Source organism: Microtus pennsylvanicus, chromosome 6, assembly GCF_037038515.1.
Source record: "Microtus pennsylvanicus isolate mMicPen1 chromosome 6, mMicPen1.hap1, whole genome shotgun sequence".
Classification (NCBI taxonomy): domain Eukaryota; kingdom Metazoa; phylum Chordata; class Mammalia; order Rodentia; family Cricetidae; genus Microtus; species Microtus pennsylvanicus.
Window position 1 is genome coordinate 65,785,355 of NC_134584.1, and position 18,580 is coordinate 65,803,934.

General features: G+C 38.4%; 1 non-coding gene across 1 annotated transcript; it reads right to left on the bottom strand.

The window, feature by feature from the left end:
* Positions 1-5,084: 5,084 nt before the first annotated feature.
* On the bottom strand, positions 5,085-5,191 carry LOC142853206 (U6 spliceosomal RNA). The gene has a single exon (XR_012911127.1). It is a non-coding gene; the product is annotated as a U6 spliceosomal RNA (small nuclear RNA).
* Between the last annotated feature and the right edge of the window lie 13,389 nt (positions 5,192-18,580).

Below are 18,580 nucleotides of genomic sequence, written 5' to 3' on the forward strand. Positions count from 1 at the left end.
GTGTACAACCCAGGTGATTATTTTACTCCAAATTCTCATTGTTCTTACATCCTTTGAGTCCCAGATTGCTGGAGAGGATTTCTCCACTTACCACTTCATATCACACATCTATGTTATTTTTGTAATTACATTTTATTAACATGTAGAATGAGAATGTACATATGGAGGGGTATGGTCAGAGGAAAGCTTTCAAGAGTTGGTCTCTCTTTCTACCTTTGGATTCTGAGATTTGAACTGAGATCATCAGGTTTGAATAGTAGAGCCATTGCCTTCTAAGCCACCTCACCATCCCCTATTTTAGAGTTTTATATTTCTCACTAAAATCTAAATGTACTGTTAAGTCTCCACTTAACAAAATGTCTGGATTGTGAAATATATGTATATGCGTAAGTGCTATGAATCATAAAACCTATATCAAAATTAATATTAACATTTCTATAACATAATTTAAGGGAAATGTCACTCAAACTGTATGTACATATATGAATTTTAAGTGTAGACATGCAAGTTTATTCAAACATTTTACATTCCATTATGCAGTTTTGCAAAACTCTAAATGACTAGGGCCTTCGTGGTCTTAATTTTCCATTATGATTCTATTACTCTTTAGAAGTTAGAACTGTGTTTTATATATTTTTGTAATTTAAAATTTTTACATACTGGCATATACCAAATGTGTGAATATTGATAACAAAATGTCTAGACTTTACAAACAATAAGTTCCATGGGGTTCAGTAAAAGCTTGTACTATACTTACAGCCTGGGAAGCAGTGCTTCAGTTGTTCAGAATACGGCTTTAAGTCTCCGAGCCTGGCTGTGAGTCATGGCTTCCTTGAGAGGGGTGAGCGTCAGTGAGCTGTAGGTCTCTCAAAGCTGATAGCCCCAATTTGGGGGTAACAATAGCAAGGCTTTTCGAGGATGTTGAGAAGAGATATAGTACAGCGATCCCTGGGCCTGTTCCATGATGTGAAGACTGTTTCAGTAAATACGGGCTGTGTCATTACCATTACTGAAAATTAGAGAAAAGAATTCCACCTAAAATATTAACTCCTTAAAAAGCACTCAGTCTTCCTAGCTAAGTTTGAGAAGAGCTGAGATAAGAGGTCATGATGCACAACTCTCTGTGAATTCTCAATTCTTACCAGCAACAGATTGGGAAAAACATGTTGAAAAAGTCAGATTTTGAGGCTGTATGTAAATTTCTGAAAAAGCGATGGTGATAAAAGCTTCCTTCTTCCTAGGATAACATGCACAAAAACATTTTGCGACTCAGGATAGCAAGGCAGGCGTGTCTGTAAGCTAAGCAGCTCCATGTGACACGCTGTCCTTGCTCTCTAAAGTAGGCCTCATCTCACTTCTAATGTGTGAAAGGGGAGATTATTCAACACCGTGGTAGACACAGTTTTGTTCTCAAGAACACTGCGATATCATTAATCTTCTGGCATGCCTGCGCAGACGGGTTATGTGAATGCTAGTCTTTTGCAAGGCTATAAATAAAGTTTAGAGAGAGAAAGAGACAGAAAGAAAAGATGTTTTCCTGGAGTTTCTATTACCACAGTGCAGTCCACATTAAGGGAGCAATAACTTACTAGTAATAACATTTTAAAATCCTCTTTATGGGTTTTCAACATCTGACTAGGAAAAAAAAACCCTGCCTAAAAATAGAATCTGATCTTAAAGCATGGTTTTCTCAAACTGTGTCATCCTAAGCAGGTCCTCATGCGATGACCACACATGACTGTTCAGTTGCTTTCTAGAATAGCCAAACTTTATCATCTATTTCAGAGTTCCCACCCTAAACAGATGTGATCTATGTGCATTCTTGTGTGGACTTATGGATGTGTATATGCGTGGCAAATAATTTAGGATAGGTAGAAAAGCTTCTGACCTGGATATCACAATTTATTTCTCCCTCTTGTAATATCAGGAATTTCTGTTTGGTAGGTGAAGTGACCTAAGTTTCATAGTTATCCATGTTTGAAAATATTCTTATAAATAACATTTGCAGGCAAAATGCTGTTAGACCATGCTTATGGAATATTACTTTACAGAATAGATTTAATATTCTCATTTTGTTGGAATAGCAAGAAGCTTTCTCTTTGGTTACAGTGAAGCCTTTTGTCCCAATGGTACAGCAGCAGGACAAATCCTACCAGCCTTGCAGAAAGATCCAACACCTCAAAATTAGTGTTATTGTTGTCTAGGGTCATTTTGATTCAAACAAATAGAACTCAAAATGAAGATAAATGAAAATTTAAAATTCCAATTAGCATAGGCTCTAATTCTATGTTGCTATATAACCTTGGCAACTTCTTTTTCCAGAATATTTGGAACTCAGAATTCGGATGAGTTTATATGCTTGGAGTGGAAGGCACTGCTAGCCGAGACTCCTGCTGTCGTGTCTGAGGAGCAGGTCTTGCTAAACGAGAAGCACATTTCCAGCAGATTTTCTGGTTGAAAACATCTTTAGTTTGGGGCAATTTGCTGAAAGAATCACTTCACATTCTTCACTATACTCAGTGGGGCCTTGTGATGTCATTTCTTCACTGGCTTTTGGGTGTGGTTCCAGGCTCACACTGTCCACATGTGGGAACTTATTACATATAATAACAGATTAGGATAGAACAGCCAATTTGAATGTCTCATCTCAGAAGCATACAAGTGGGGTTTCCTTGAAATTTGCCCAGAAATCTGAAGAGTAGGCTTGGCTCTTCTCATCAGTGAAGAAAGCAGACCCTCAAGAATCTATGGAGAACAACTCTTGACCTCCGTTAGTTACAAAATAGCAATTAGATGCTGGAAAAGCTCATTGCAAGTGTCAGTTTAGGAAGCACAATGTGACATTAGTTTATGGATTAAAACACAAAGCAAAAGAAAACTTTAGAAAAATATGGTAGCAAAAAATATAGTAGTTAACATTTATGAAACTTTGTAGATAGAATATTTATCTCTTTTAGTACTTAAAACATTTTCATGAAATATATAATACCTTCCCTGTGGCAAGGAAGGCAATATACTGTTTAGGCAAAGTAGGCACTTTTTTTTGTTACCTAATGTTTACAAAATGTAGAGCCTGATTCTAAGTGTACTTAACCAAGACCAACAGGGTTGACTCCAAATCAGATGCTGTTTAAAGCAAATTTTGCTTGTTTGGTTCTTTTCTTCCTTATGAGTGACTTCCTGCTCCTTTTGGTGCCCTGCTCTAATGACGGCCTCATTTTCCTGGGTCTTCTTGTGCCACATCCTTGTCCACACACAGTGAAAATGACTCTCCCTGTTTTTATTTATATGGTTGGTCCTAATATTTTTGTAAGTGGATACACTAAAACGATTTTGTCACCAAAATCTTTAAAGCAACATGGCATTAGAGAATGTTGTATAAGAAATTTGTCTTTTCAGAAAAGAACTTCAGGCTTGGGGAAACAGTGTCTTACCATTAAATATTTTTAAACATACTATTCTTTAAATGCTTAAATGAACCTCAGGAACATATTTAAGTCATAACAGTTCCTAGTGTGATATGCTCATTTTCTCGGCCACTAAACGTTTTTGACCGGTCAGACTGAGATATAATTTTGGAGAAAGAATGGGGATAGCACATTCTGTCAAATATGTAAACATATGGATTATCTATAATGCCTCCTTGTATTCAATTCATAAAAGAAAATTAAGTCCAGCTACAGATTTAAAATACTGCTCAGACTGTACAGAGACAGCATTGTGGCCTTCAGGATATTGTTACTTTAATCACTTTAAAAAGAAGTCACTATCTTGCCTGTTGGTTACATTAAACAATTCGTTTGTTAAAGATAATACTGAGAAAGAACAGAGCAAATAAATTCAACATGGAAGTTGAACAAATGATCACTGGCTGTATTTTTTTAAATAGGTGCCTAGATCTCTATTGTATGTATTTCATAAGAATTTTTTCCACACTGAAGAATGTCTCTGGGCACTTTGCAGCTGTTATAACAGAGCCTTACCCTATTTGAGGCGATCTGTGGGAAGGGAAGGAGACGAATTGTGACACTGTCCCTTATCAAAGGACCACACAGTTGTTCGCCACTTTGACTCCATGATGGATTGTTATCTTGGGCTGTGACTGATGGATGGCTAAAAGTTTAGAGAAAAACACTGCAGACACCCAGTAGCTCCTTGTTATTGACACTTACATGATAGTGTGGGGTCAATCAATCTTTCTCTATTGCTTTTACCTTCAGTTTTGTTTTCTGTTCATCATTTTCCCAACCTCTTCAGATTGACAGGCCAAAAAAAAAAAAGAAAAAGAAAAAAAAAGAAAAGAAAAAGTTGAGAGGGGGAGAAAAGCAAGTCACTGGGCAGCACTGATACCAAAGGATTCAGTTGCTGTGAATGTGAATGCTTAAGACAGACACCCACACACAGACGCCCATTGTCTGGGGAACATATGAGCATGCGTGTTTGTTTTCAATTTTAGCCCAGTAAATGGTAGCAGAAAAAGACCTGAATTTTATTATCAAAAGTCAGATAACATTTATCTTAGGAAGCATGTGGTTCTTAAAGTATTTTCTTCTCTTTTGAGAAGCAGCCCATTAGTAGATTACACATACGGGACCATTCCACATTACGTCTTCCCTGTGTATTCACTTTAGTGCCATTTATTATTTAGTTTGTAGGTTATTTACATTAACACACTCATTTGGTGTCTAAATATGCTGAGGTCTTACCTGATTGTTAGAGATTGGCAAGTTAATAAAAAGTCTGGGAGCTGCTGATATCCAAACAAGCTTCTGCCATGACTGAAACTCTCACAGTGGAAAGCACAGAAAGCCAGTCCCCGTGCTTCCTGTGCTGAGACACAAGAATCCGAATCGTAACAGTGAATTCATTTTAGCATTTTCAAATATTTTTGTAAGTTTTCTCAGATGTAACTAAGATAAAATTCGTTAGATTTAAACATGCAATTTGAGCAACTCATAGTAGTGTATACTTAAATTACTAATACTATTGCTAATAACACCACACATTACCATTACCACCTCACAATTTTCTTTTGGCCTGTTGTAATATTTATTTAATGCGTACCAGAGCTGCTAACATCACTCAGAAGTGAGGGTAACCTCCCACACTTATATATTAACCCTGCGCAGAGGTCATGTGAATCTTCTCTGTACTGTTTCCATGGTAGCATGATAATTATTGAAGTGAACTATACAGTTTTCAGAAGTAAGGTATGACTATGTGTTAATTTATAATTTTTTAAAAGAATTCTTTTTTAATGTCCTAAGATTGCATTGTTTGTTTTGTTTTTTGTGGCAACACTTCACTTTATATTTCAGGTTGATCTGGAACTTGGCATGCAGCCCAGACTGGTCTCAAACTCCTGGCAGTTTTCTCGTCTCCACTTTCTGTGGGATCATAGGTGTGATATTTATTTCCATGATACCTGAACACCCTTTAAGTGTTAATATTATTGTCATTGTAGACAATCACACACCCTTCTTGTTGTTGGATATCATCAGTATGTACACACTATAAATAATTCTAGCTTTGATGATATACTATTTCAACTCTAGACTGACTTTGCTTTTCAAACTATGAATAGGTACAAAAAAAGGTAAAATACATGTACATGTCCAAGTATATAGACGTGTTGTAAATGCTATGCTGGACTCATAACTTCACATGTGATTATGCCAGTTGATGTTAGTCACATATAACTTATAGTTTCAAAGAGATTTGCTATTATAATAATAAAAAAGTACTAAATCATCAATATTAAATAATAAAGCATAGATATTTTGTTAATGTTTTTGGTCTCTTATCACTTGAAGCTATGATTTCCAGCATAGTTTCACAACAAAAATCCTCAAGTTCCTTCCTTAAAGAGTGGAGCAGAGTGGAAAGAGAGGATTTTGAATCTCAATGAGCCATTCTTGTTTTGCCCTTACCTATGTACCTTCTATATACCTAAGCCATATGTTCCAGAGAATTCCTAGAAACATCCATTCTCTCTGGCAAGTTTAAGTAAAAAATGTCACCTTTGTTACCTTTCCTAGAGTTACTTAGAAAGGAGTGAAATTTAATTTCAGTACTTTTATTTATATGTTCCAGAAATACTTGCTTCTGAACTTCAAATTCTAAACTCAAGGTTTCCTAATGATTCGAGAGAAATAAGAAGCTCAAAGTGCTTCAGAACGCCAGAGAGGACGATCCCGCTGCTGTTATTTTCCTATTAAAATTCAAGGGATAGAGTTTTATGCTGACAATATTGGATAAATATCTGAACTTCTGAACATATTTGAACCTACAGTATGAATCATGCACAGGTTTGTCAGCCCAGTTAGATCCTGAAACCTTTTCCTTTTTATTCACATGCCTTCTCTAAATCTTTTTGTGTTTTAGGCAGATCTGAGCTCAGTGGCACGCACTGTAATGAGTTCAGCATTGCAGAGTGACAAAGGCCGTCGCTGACAGTAACGACTAGTATTTACTTCATGCAGCTTGCACTTTGTGCCAGCATTCGGCCACCCAGCTCATGAGGATGGGTGTGGGCTGCATCTGTTGGGCTGTGCCTTGCCTGAACCGGGGGGCTCTGCCTGAGCTTTATTGCTGCCACATGGCTGCTATTGTTATTTCACAACCTAAAGCCCTTTCTTATTTCCCTCTTTGCCCCAAAACCTTCACTCCTGCATATTTCCTTTCTTCTTACCCTGACTCTCTAACAGCTGAACTACATAAATGCCAAGCAGCGACGTGAATTCCTAAACAGAAGCTGCCGTAAAATAGCACTGCTCCAACCAATAAGCACACATGTAGAAACCCATGACTGACAGGGCTCAAAAGGCAGGTTTTACTAAATGACAAGTGTGAAGTTCTTATTGTTGCCCTGGTTGATAGTAGCTTATATTTACACACATGCTCGTGCGCACGTGCACACACGCACACACACACACACACACACACACACACACACACACACATTTCACATTTCAGAACAATTCAGTGTAACTGGCAGCTTGGGAGAAAAAAAAGACTTAAAATCCCTTAAAGGCGAGCAAGACAGGAGGAATACCGAATCCAAAGCATTCTCAGTTTTGAATATGTTGGCATCTTTTGATTGGGCTTAAAATTGGAATCTTGGAGAGGAAGCAGGAAAAGTCAGAATTATAATTGTTTTGTTAAGAAGAAAAGAAAGCAAAAAAGTAAGACCAAAGAGCTGCTCATCTTTTATTTGTCCTTGCATAATTCTATTCAACATTAATTAATACTATGATATTACGTTTTCGTGTACACCCACTGTCAATATTAAAGGAATATCTATGATATTAAAAATACAAATGAGAGACAATGTGATGCCAATTAATTGTATGTAATCTGTGTTATGTTAGTTGGTAAAAAGTCATTTGAGTCTTGCTTTTCCTCAGTTACAATGATGTATGAATTTGTATTGAAGAAAAATGGTATCATTATTCTATGTTTACAATAGTTAATGCTAGTTATTTTTAAATCCTACTGATAATAGAGTGGCAGTTCACTGAGCATAGGCAGAAGAATGGACTAGAGGCCAGAATAATGACAAAGTAAACGAAGGGTGAAAATCACCCCACCCGCATTAGGCACAGTGGCTGGAGAGAGACCTCAGGGGAGGTGTCTCTCTGGAACCGGTGACAGTGTTCATTTTGCATCAACAGTGCTATTTACAAGAACCCAAGGAGAAGACAGAAGCACGTGGTGTTGTCCTCTCTGCCATACCCTCTTCAGTATCCTGTTCTAAGATTTTAGTTGGCTCTCAGTAGCCAGGTGATGCTTCTGTTTTTGCATAGTCAGCTATAAATTCTCATCTAAGGAATCTTTACTTCAGTATAAGTGCCTAAAATATAGCAGCTTTGACATAATTTCTAGAGTAATCCATGGGATTGATTGGCTTTTAACCAAAAGAGGTCATAATATTTCATAAGGACTGTCTGCTCCCTTTGTAACAGTTGTTCAGAATTTGTCAAATGCTAAATTAAATCTAGTTGCATTCAGAAGGCTATCTGAAGTGCTTTAAATAACCTAAGTGCTATGATACTATGAAATAATCCATGAGGGCTGTAGAGGTAGCTCAAGTCTGTAAAGTGCTTGGTGCACAATCATAAAGACCAGAGGTCCATCCCCAATTCACAGCACCTGTGTAAGACACAGGCCTGGTGTTGGCATCTATAATCTTAACCCCTGGACAGGTAGAGACAGGCAGATTGCTAGCCTACTGGGTGATTTCCAGACTGGTGACAGACTGTGTCTCAAAAATCACAAAGTACAAAGCACTGACTGAACTGAGCTCCCAAGGTCCAGTTGAAGAGCAGAAAGAGGGAGAAGATGTGATGGAGGAAGGTCATTGGCTAATTAATAAATAAACTGCTTGGCCTTCATAGGTTAAAACATAGGTGGGTGGAGTAAACAGAACAGAATGCTGAGAGGAAGAGGAAGTGAGCTCAGAGGCCATGCTCCCCTCTCCGGGGCAGAAGCAATGAACTCCTACCAAGGATGGACATAGGCTAGAATCTTCCAGGTAAGAGCACCTTGGGGTGCTACACACATTATAAGAAATGGGCTAGTCCAGGTGCGAGAGTTAGCCAAGAAGAGGCTAGATATAATGGGCCTAGCAGGATTTAAAAGAATACAGTTTGTGTGTTGTTATTTCGGGTAAAGCTAGCAGGTGGCGGGAGCTGCGTGGCAGAATGCAGCCCCGCAGCTCCAACTACAAAGATGAGCAAGGAAGTCAGGACGGTGAGGGGTTGGTCCACCCACTGAGACAGTGTGCCTGTTCTAATGGGAGCTCACCAAATTCAGCTGGACTGGGACTGAATGAGCATGTGATCAAACCGGACTCTCTGATTGTGGCTAACAATGGGGTCTGACTGAGAAGCCATTGATAATGGCACTGGGACTTGTTTCTACTGCATGTACTGGCTTTTTGGGACCCTAGTCTGTTTGGGTGCTCACCTTCCTATGCCTGGATGTAGAAGGGAGGGCCTTGGACTTCCCACAGGGGAAAATTCCCTGCCCTCTCTTAAGGAGGGAGGAGGAGGGAGGAGGGTGAGTGGGGGAGCGGGAGGGGAATGGGAGGAGGGGAGAAAGTGTAAATATTTTAATGGGAAAATAAAAATATAAAAAAAACACAAAGTAGACAGTGCATGAGAAACAACACCCAGTGTTATCCTATAGCCTACACATACACACACACACACGTATGCACACTCAAACACACACACCTCCTATATACATGAACATAAATACACACAAATGCATATACATACACAATAATCAATGAAAATGTTAAGTGAAAAATTCATAAAAATATAAAGCTTTCCTTATATAACAGCAATAATGATATAATTCTAATGAATGTAGCAAAGCAATGAATCAATGTAGGCAGGAACTGCTTTTTAATTTTCCAGAAGCCCAGACTCAAATAATAAAACAGAAACTATATTAATTACAACATTGTTTCTAGATGGTGTAGCATCTAGTTAACTCTTACATCTTAAACTAACCTGTTTCTATTAATCTGTGTATTGCCTTGAGGTTGTGGCTTATTGGTAAGGTTCTGGCTGGCAGCTGGCATCTTTTTCCTTCAGCAGCTACGTGGCATCTCCCTGACTCTGCCCACTTTTTTTATATCTCTGTTCAGGTTTCCCACCTGGATTTACTTTTCTAAGCCATTGACCTAAATAGTTTCTTTAATATCCAATGGTAATAAAACATATTCATAGCATAATGATGAGAGGAATCACACATCAAATCAAGAGCTAAATCAAATATCTAATGAAGAGAAAACACGACACAGTATCTACAAATTTCCTCCTGAAAATTCTAATAAAAAGTCTTTAAAATTATTAAGTCATTTTCTTGAATTGAGAGATTCAATATGAATGTGTCATATTTATCTATAGTTATTACTATAGAAAACAGTTGTTTTTTAATGCTTTTGAATACTCATACTCTATGCATAAATCTAAATCTCCCATTTTGTGGTTAATGAAATGGCCCTAAAGACAATACTTATTTCTATAGTGTGGTGAATTGATTAGTTAGATAGATTTTCTATTTTGCACTATGGTTATAGTTAAGTGTTGCCTTATGACTATATTATACTCAAAGAATGCAGGCACATATAATACACTCTGTATATTTTTGTACTAGGTACATACAAAACTTCCTGCTTGGACATTTAGGCTATTCCTATCCACTAACTCAACGTGAAGAACTCAGAAGCCCCAGGATATAGCTCAGTCTCAATAGAAGGAAACCCTAGTCCCTGGATCACTGTGATGAAGATGTCTACTCTGCTCCTACCTCAATACAACACTTTATACGATTAACCATAATCCTGTTTTTCAGGCCACTGATGTTGAAGTGTATCTATTCCATTAATGGCTGTTACCTTATTATCTTAATATCTACATGTCTATAGCTTTTCTTCTTTCAAGATCTGTCACTTCTCAGCAGCAGCAGAAGGAACACTTCCTCCACCAGTTTGTTGTAGATGTTATCCTTCAGTGAGAGACATCATCCCTTATCTCTGTTCCCACCGCATCTCTCATGCTTTCTTCCTTTCTAGTCTCACTTTCGGTCTCTATTCTGGACTTCCACCATTTGAATTCAGTGAAGTAAAGCATTCTTCACTGTTGGAGGAGGCTGCTAGTTAGTTCCTGGCTGCTTAGCCTCGAAATAGTCACACAGAAACTGGATTACTTAAATCACTGCTTGGCCCATTAGCTCAAGCTTCTTATTGGCTAACTCTTACATCTTAATTTGACCCATCTCCATCTGTGCATCACCAGGAGGTCATGGCCTACCAGCAAAGATTCAGCACATCTGTCTCTGGCAGCGGCTCCATGGCTTCTCCCTGACTCTGCCTCCTTTCTCCCAGCATTCAGTTTAGTTTTTCTCACCTAGCTCTGTTCCCCTATAGCTATGCTATATGCCCAAAGCAGTTTCTTTATTAACCAATGATATTCACAGCATACATAGGGGAATCCCACATCTCTTCACTACATTTTGAGCTCTTGGAATGTCTCTCTTCTAATCCTTGACATGGGATGATATAAAATAATATCTTTGTTCAGAAAACCACCTGAACTATAGTAAAAAATTAGTATTTCAAGGGGTCCTGGTGACCTCTAAACAGCCCTTGCTTGGCTGACGATATATGTCTGTTTATTTATTTTGACAATATTTACAGCCTAAGAAAGAAGACTTCCAAGCATTCTGGTGTCTCTAGACAAATGTGTTGTTGTCTGGCAATTCTATCTCCCTCTTGAAAGCCATCAGGAACAAACTAGGCACTCTACAATTTTCCCTCTTGCTCACCTGTATTGTTCAGGAATGCCTAATGAGGCAGAAACTATTAGAAATAAAGACACATACTACATCTATGTATGATAGAGATATGTGGAGCTCTCTCTCTCTCTCTCTCTCTCTCTCTCTCTCTCTCTCTCTCTCTCTCTCTCTCTCTGTGTGTGTGTGTGTGTGTGTGAAATAGAGATTAGCAAAAGCAGTTATGAAGATGGACAAACCCCAAGTCAAGGGACAGTTAGGATGGTGGAGACACAGGGGATCTTGCAGTGTGAGTAGTGGCAAGCATGCATGACATTGGTAAGATATTAAATCCCTTGTTTTACTGTTCAAGATACAGAAGCCAAAGGGAATGTGTTCAGGACAAATGAAAATTATTTACCACTGCTACTAATATTTATTGATTCCTCCTATATGACTGTTATTGTGATAAGTTCTTTCTAAGTATTATTTCATTTTATCTGCAAACAACTCTTTAAAGGAGTGACCATGATGAGAAAACCTTTTACATGAGAAGTTAAAATCATTTAAAAGTTAAGTAATTTGACTATGATCCTAAAACAAGGGCATGGCTGTGTTGTAATCCAGTTTCAGAGAGACTGACTCCAGAGCCAAATATATTAATTGGGCATCATTCTAAACTATTGTTATATATTTGGGTAAATTTTATAAATATGCCCCAAAGTCAAAATTTTATTAAAATTTTAATAAAGTATAAAAACCAAGAGATTAGATTATTTTTGACTTGCCAATGTTGTTTAATAAGTAGGAGCAAGTAAAGCACAGCAAGTACACAATTTCAAATAGCACACATAATGAGATATTAAGGAACAGAGGAGAATACAGCTGGGAAGTTGAAACACAGGGCAGAGAGAATAGATAAGGCTAGGGGAAACTTCGAGTCTAACAAAGATATTATTTTCATCTCAGATAGTTGTGTATTAGTGATTCATTCACTATTGCATTGCTTACCAGAGATCCCATGATCACTTTCATAAGTACAATGAAACAAATCAATGGGGGTACAACACCCTATTATAAGATACTACCATGTTGTGTGACACAGTGTAGGGTTACCATGCATAGTACAGTACTGTTTGGTGCACTACAGGGATACCATGCATATTACAGAACTATGTGTCATTCTGTAGGAATACATGGATGTTACCGTGTTATGTGGCATACTATAGGAATGTCATGGCATGAGGGAAGAAAAAAGGATGAGGAAATGAAGAACAGTATATAGGAAAATAGGAAACAAGTCTAGATGGGAATGAATTGGCATTTATGTGCTGTTTATATATAGCTTTGTATAACAGATCTTCCAACATCTCAAATAATATCTTTTTATTATCTATGTATCATCTATCTCTCTTTATTATCTATCTATCTATCTATCTATCTATCTATCTATCTATCTATCTATCTATCTATCTATCATCTATCTATCTATCTATCATCTATCTATCTATCTATCTATCTATCTATCTATCTATCTATCTATCTATCTATCTTGTATATATCTATAATCATTATCATCACCATCTATTGTTTATATTCTGTTGGTATGGAAGTGTGTTTTGTGAATCACTGGATGTTCTTTTAAACCTTTTGGATGACTGAAAACTCAAAGTTTCTTACACTTTTGTGCTGCAAATTGTATAACACCACAGATTAGGTAAGTTATAGGAAAAATGGTTTGGTTAGCTTAAAGTTCTTTTCTAAAGTCAATGATGCAGACCTGCTGGTAACCTCACTGGCAGAAAACTGGGGTGGTTCAGGGCACCATGACACCATATACATGTGCTCCTGGTGTCTCTCCATTTCTTACAAAGCTGCTAACATTCATCATGTGGCTCCACTTGATGATCTTGTCTAATTATAATCATCTCTCAAAGATTTCACTCTAAGCAAGACACTCAGGTTAGGTTTCTGCACACTTAGTGTCTCACAGTGGAGATTAAACTTCAGCCTTTACATGATTCTTAAGCAGCCATGTTTACATACTTCTCAGTGTTAATCCCTGCAACATGCTGTATAAATCATGTTAAGAAAAACTTCTGAAACCTTAGCAGAAAGACTGAGATCAAACTGCACACTAGGTACTACCACAGTTATATGGAGAAAAATCAGTGTTTCCTCAGCAGCACCCTGGAAACACTGGGAATGGCTGACTCTATTATTTCTCCACTCTTGAGTACACTCTTTAGTGTTTGGTGTGACAAAAAGGGAAGTACACATAGGCCCTTCTGCTCGAGCCAACAAACAGATCTGTGTCATTGTTTGGTTGACTAATAAAGAAAAGAGCATTTTACTGGGGAAAAACTGACCAACAAAGCCACCACAGTTAGTACATGTGGACATTTGGCACCTGTTTTACTTTAAGTGAATGAAATGAGGCAGTCACTTCAAGCAAGAAGCAGCTCAAATTATTGGGTGACTGTGATAAAATCTGTGATCTTAAGAGAAATTTAGAATTTTGGAATTTGCCATTACCACTACAACTTGACAGCTTGCCTACAAAGACTTTCTGATGTCCTAATCATAACAATGAACTGAGTTTCTCTTTCTTTCTTTTTTATGAGATGGCCAATTCATTTTATTACAAAATCATTCATGGCCCAAGAGCTTAGTTGTTTTAACATAAGCCAACGTAGTCACACAAAACAGAGCATACAATATTCATTGATAAATATGTTTCAACACTGAGAACCAATTTTTAAACAGCCACTGCTTTTTGAGTTTGGGAATAGTATCAAAAACATGTATCTCCAAATATCTGAAAATGATTGAAACATTCTTTCTATTTACAACTTATACTGTTAGTTGCAGACAGGTATGTCTATATGAGTTTAGACTTTATTTGTAACTCATTTGATGGTATACACATCATAGAACACTAATTCCAGATGCATCTGGAAATGACTGACTTCCCTTCAGGCTAGAGAACTGGGTAACAGGTTATTATTGTTTCTCACTTCCTACTGAGATCTGATTTGACCTTTGTGTAATGGATGTGTTGATGAAGTCACTATATGATACAAGTCGTCATGTTTAAGGGCAACACTCTTTAACACTCAGCTTTTTTTTAATCATTTCTCATAAAACAACCTACTGATTTTTCCAAACAATATTCTTAAGTATTTGTCACATTTGCAATTATAATGACTGCCAGAAAAATTTGTATGCATTCCTCTAGTAGTTCCTCAGATTTAAGGATTAAGAAATTGAATTTTAAAAACAAATTAAAAAGAATGATCATAGAATATCAAAGTTGCAAAAATCCCTCAGCCTCACTCATCTTGACTGGCTTAACTCACAGTACCCTTTGCAACTGTTTGCTTCAGTAGTTTATATTACTTCTAGGGTTGGCACAATGGTTACCAAGTTCATGTTAGGGGGAATGAATGAAATAGTAAAGTAAGTATTCTTGGAAATTACCAGTAAATCATTTTTATTACTGAATAGTATTTCTTTACAAAAATGAACTGCCCATGTTGACCCATTAGCTAAACATTTGTATTGTTTGAGGTTTGGGTTATATTTGTTTAAATATTTAGAGCTGACACATAAATGTTTTTGTTTCTCTTAGAAAAATACCTACAAGTAGAATGGTTAGGCTAAGTGGTAAGTGTTTTTTTTTATATGAAACTGATTATCATGGATGCAAATCACTTGTCTGATTTATATTATTCAAATACTTGCCCTCAACTTGATTTTCCGAGTTGTGTCTTTTGAAGAACAGGAAACATTTGGTCTGACACAGGACATGAATGGTTGGTTGTGTTCTTTCTGTGATACCTTTTTATTCACTCAGGCTACAAAAATATAACAAAAGGCTTATAAGTTTATCTTTCCCAATTAAACTTAAAATCTGTCTCAAACAGGTTGATGTCTGGTGAGGGGTAGAATACTAACTCCTTGGCTTCGGTGCCATTTATTAGGGAGGCTCTCCCTGGTTGGGCAGCTTTTATCCCTCGGTTGATGAGTCAGATATCTGTATGACTGCATCTATGTTGAATACTGTTCAACTTCACCAGTTTGTTTGTATTTCTTTATGCCAGCACCACACTGTCGTCTTATTGGACTTTTGTGCTACATGTATTTCATTGTCTTCCATCTATTCTAAAATGATAGGTCTTCTCTTGATTTTTTAAATTTCCTTTTCAAGTCTCTACAAATGTTTGTAATAACTTGCACTTACATATACATAGAAAAAAGCTTGCGAAAATAGAAAGGGCCAGTGGTTATGATCCTGTTAAATTTATTTCAGTTTTAGGAGAATTGTTTCAAATTTAAATATTTTTCTACATGGGTTTGTTTTTAGTTCTTAGTTTTTCTTTAACTCAAATCAAGAACATTTATATTTATCAGTGAAATTGATACTGAAATATTTTGTTATTGTAAATATCATGTGTGAATCAAGTGTGCATATGTGAGTTTGGGGGTATATTATGTTAGGGTGTGTGTCAAACTGAAGTAGTGTGTCCTGTGTCCTTTTCTATAACTTCATGCCTTTTTGAATTCTCTTACTGAATTGGTGAGAATGCTCTTGTATTCTTTTCCTCTGCTGCCCAGAGCTGAGATCACAGGCATACACATCCACACCTGGCTCTTTTACACACCTTCTCAGGATTCAAATTCATAATTTTATGTTTGCAGAGTGCATGCTTCTATTCCACTAAAAACATACCCTCATCTCTGCCAAGTAGTACTTTTTTCCTTTTTTTATTGATAAAAGGAGGAAAAAAAAAACAAATTTCCACCTCCTCCCAGCCTCCCATTTCCCTCCCCCTCCTCCCACTCTTCTCCCCCTCCTCCCACTCTTCTCCCCCTCCTCCCACCCCTCTCCCCTTCCCCCCACTCCTCTCCTCCTCCCTCTCCAGTCCAAAGAGCAAGCAGTCAGGGTTCCCTGCCCTGTGGTAAGTCCTAGGTCCTCCCCCCTCTGTCCATATCTAGGAAGGTGAACATCCAAACTGGCTAGGCTCCCACCAAGCCAGCACATTGCGTAGGATCAAAACCGCGTGCCATTGTCCTTGGCGTCTCATCAGCCCTCATTGTTCGCCATGTTCAGAGAGTTCAGTTTTATCCCATGCTTTTTCGGTAACAGTCCAACTGGCCTTGGTGAGCTCCCAGTAGATCAGCTCCACTGTCTCAGTGGGTGGGTGCACCCCTCGTGGTCCCGACTTCTTTGCTCATGTTCTCCCTCCTTCTGCTCCTCATTGGGACCTTGGGAGCTCAGTCCAGTGCTCCAGTGTGGGTCTCTGTCTCTATCTCCATCCATCACCAGATGAAGGTTCTAGGATGATATGCAAGATCCAAGTAGTACTTTTAACAGAAGGTACTTTAAAGTATTTGCTCAACTATGTTCTTAGCAGCATTGTTTGTAATAGCCAGAACCTGGAAACAACCTAGATGCCCTTCAATGGAAGAGTAGATGAAGAAAGTATGGAATATATACATATTAGAGTACTACTCAGCAGTAAAAAAAAAATGACTTCTTGAATTTTGCATACAAATGGACGGAAATAGAAAACACTATTCTGAGTGAGGTAAAAGAATAAACTTTCAATCATTTGTTGTGAATGTGGTGAAATAAAATTGATATTTCTGCATCAACATTTTAACATGAGATTTACTAAGTTGATTTGCTAGTTTCTGTAGATATTCTCCCAGGTCTTCAGCATTGGTTGTGTAAATATTTATGTTATCCATGAGCAAGGAGAGTTATTTTCCTTTTCTGCTCTCCATTCCCATCTTGCTTGTTGTATGACAGGGAGAACGCTCAGAAGACTGCTGTACAGTTATCAAAGAGACTACCTTTGCTTATTCTTCATGAGCAAAACACCACTTAATATACCTCACCATAAAAATCAGATGCCAGTCATTTTTTTATTGTGCAATTAAAAAATATTCTTTGTGAATTTTACATTATGCAACCTGATCCCACTCATATCCCTGTCCCGTTGCTTCCACTGTTTCTCCATGCAATCTACCTCCAAACAAAACAATATTTTAGAGTATCCCCCCCCCCAAAAAAAAAACCAACAAAACCAAAACCAAACAAGCAAAGGAACAAATATCTCAGTGTGAATGCTGTAATGTGTCACAGTGAGTCACACAGCACACACTTTAGTCCACACATCTTTACTTGTAAGTGTTCACTGCAGTGAGTCATTGGTCTGGCTTGAGGTCTCTGGCTTCTGCTATCCATACTAAGCCCTCAGTGAGACTTTTCTTGACTATCTTGTTGTTGCCCTGTATCATGGAGATCCTGTAGCTTTAGATCTGCAGGTCTGATCCCTTTACATATTCTAGCAGTTCGTATATGAGGTAGATGTTATGCTGGGCTAACTCATTGCCCTGGTTCTGACATTGGTGGTAGCTGCGTTTGTCAGTTTGCCAGTTTTTCCTCATTATAGCTAGTTGGGCAAGCTCTCCAGCATTGCCCCAGGTAGCTCACAGGAGGCGGCAGGCAGCAAAGGGAGGGGCCAGTTCTCTTTCTCTCACACCCTCTGGTCCAGTTCACCCACACTCACACCACCAGGGGCAGCTGTTTTACCCAGGTGAGATGCAGTGCCCACAGCTGTTGGTGAGAGGCAGGGATAGCTCTTCTGCTCTCATGCCCCTGAGACTGGCTCTTCTAACTGGCACAGATGGCAAGGGAAGGGGTGAAGGAGGGCATGTTTTCCTTATTCATGCCACCACACAGCATATGAGGGAGAGGTGGTTGCAGGTCTTCTCTCACATCCACAGGAGCAGCTCACATGCACTCCCACATACAGGTTCAGCTCTAGTGTGCTCCCCAGGAGAGGTTCAGGTCTCTCTCTTCCATGAGAGGGGTAGGACCAGCTCTCTCATTTTTGTAACCCTGGGGCCAGCTCTCCTACCAGACATAGGTGTCAAGGAGTGAGGGGCATATTTCTCTTACCCATGTAAACATATGGCAGAAGATGGGGGGTCAGCTTTCCTGCTTTCAAGTCCTTCCATCCTGCTCTCTTGTGCCCCAGCCAAGAGGGTCAGCTCTACTGCGCTGTCTGGATGAGGTGCAAGACCTGCTCGCCCAAGTGTTGCTGTGAGCCAGGGGAAGTACCAACATTCCCACTCTTATGACCTCAAGGCCAGTTGTCTCACCCACCACAGGGAGTGAGGGGTAGGTGTTGACCAATGTTTTCATCCCCCCATCCTGAAGCCATTAAGTCCCAAAGAATCACATAGAGGTCTATATTAGTTATAAACTGATTGGTCCATTAGCTCA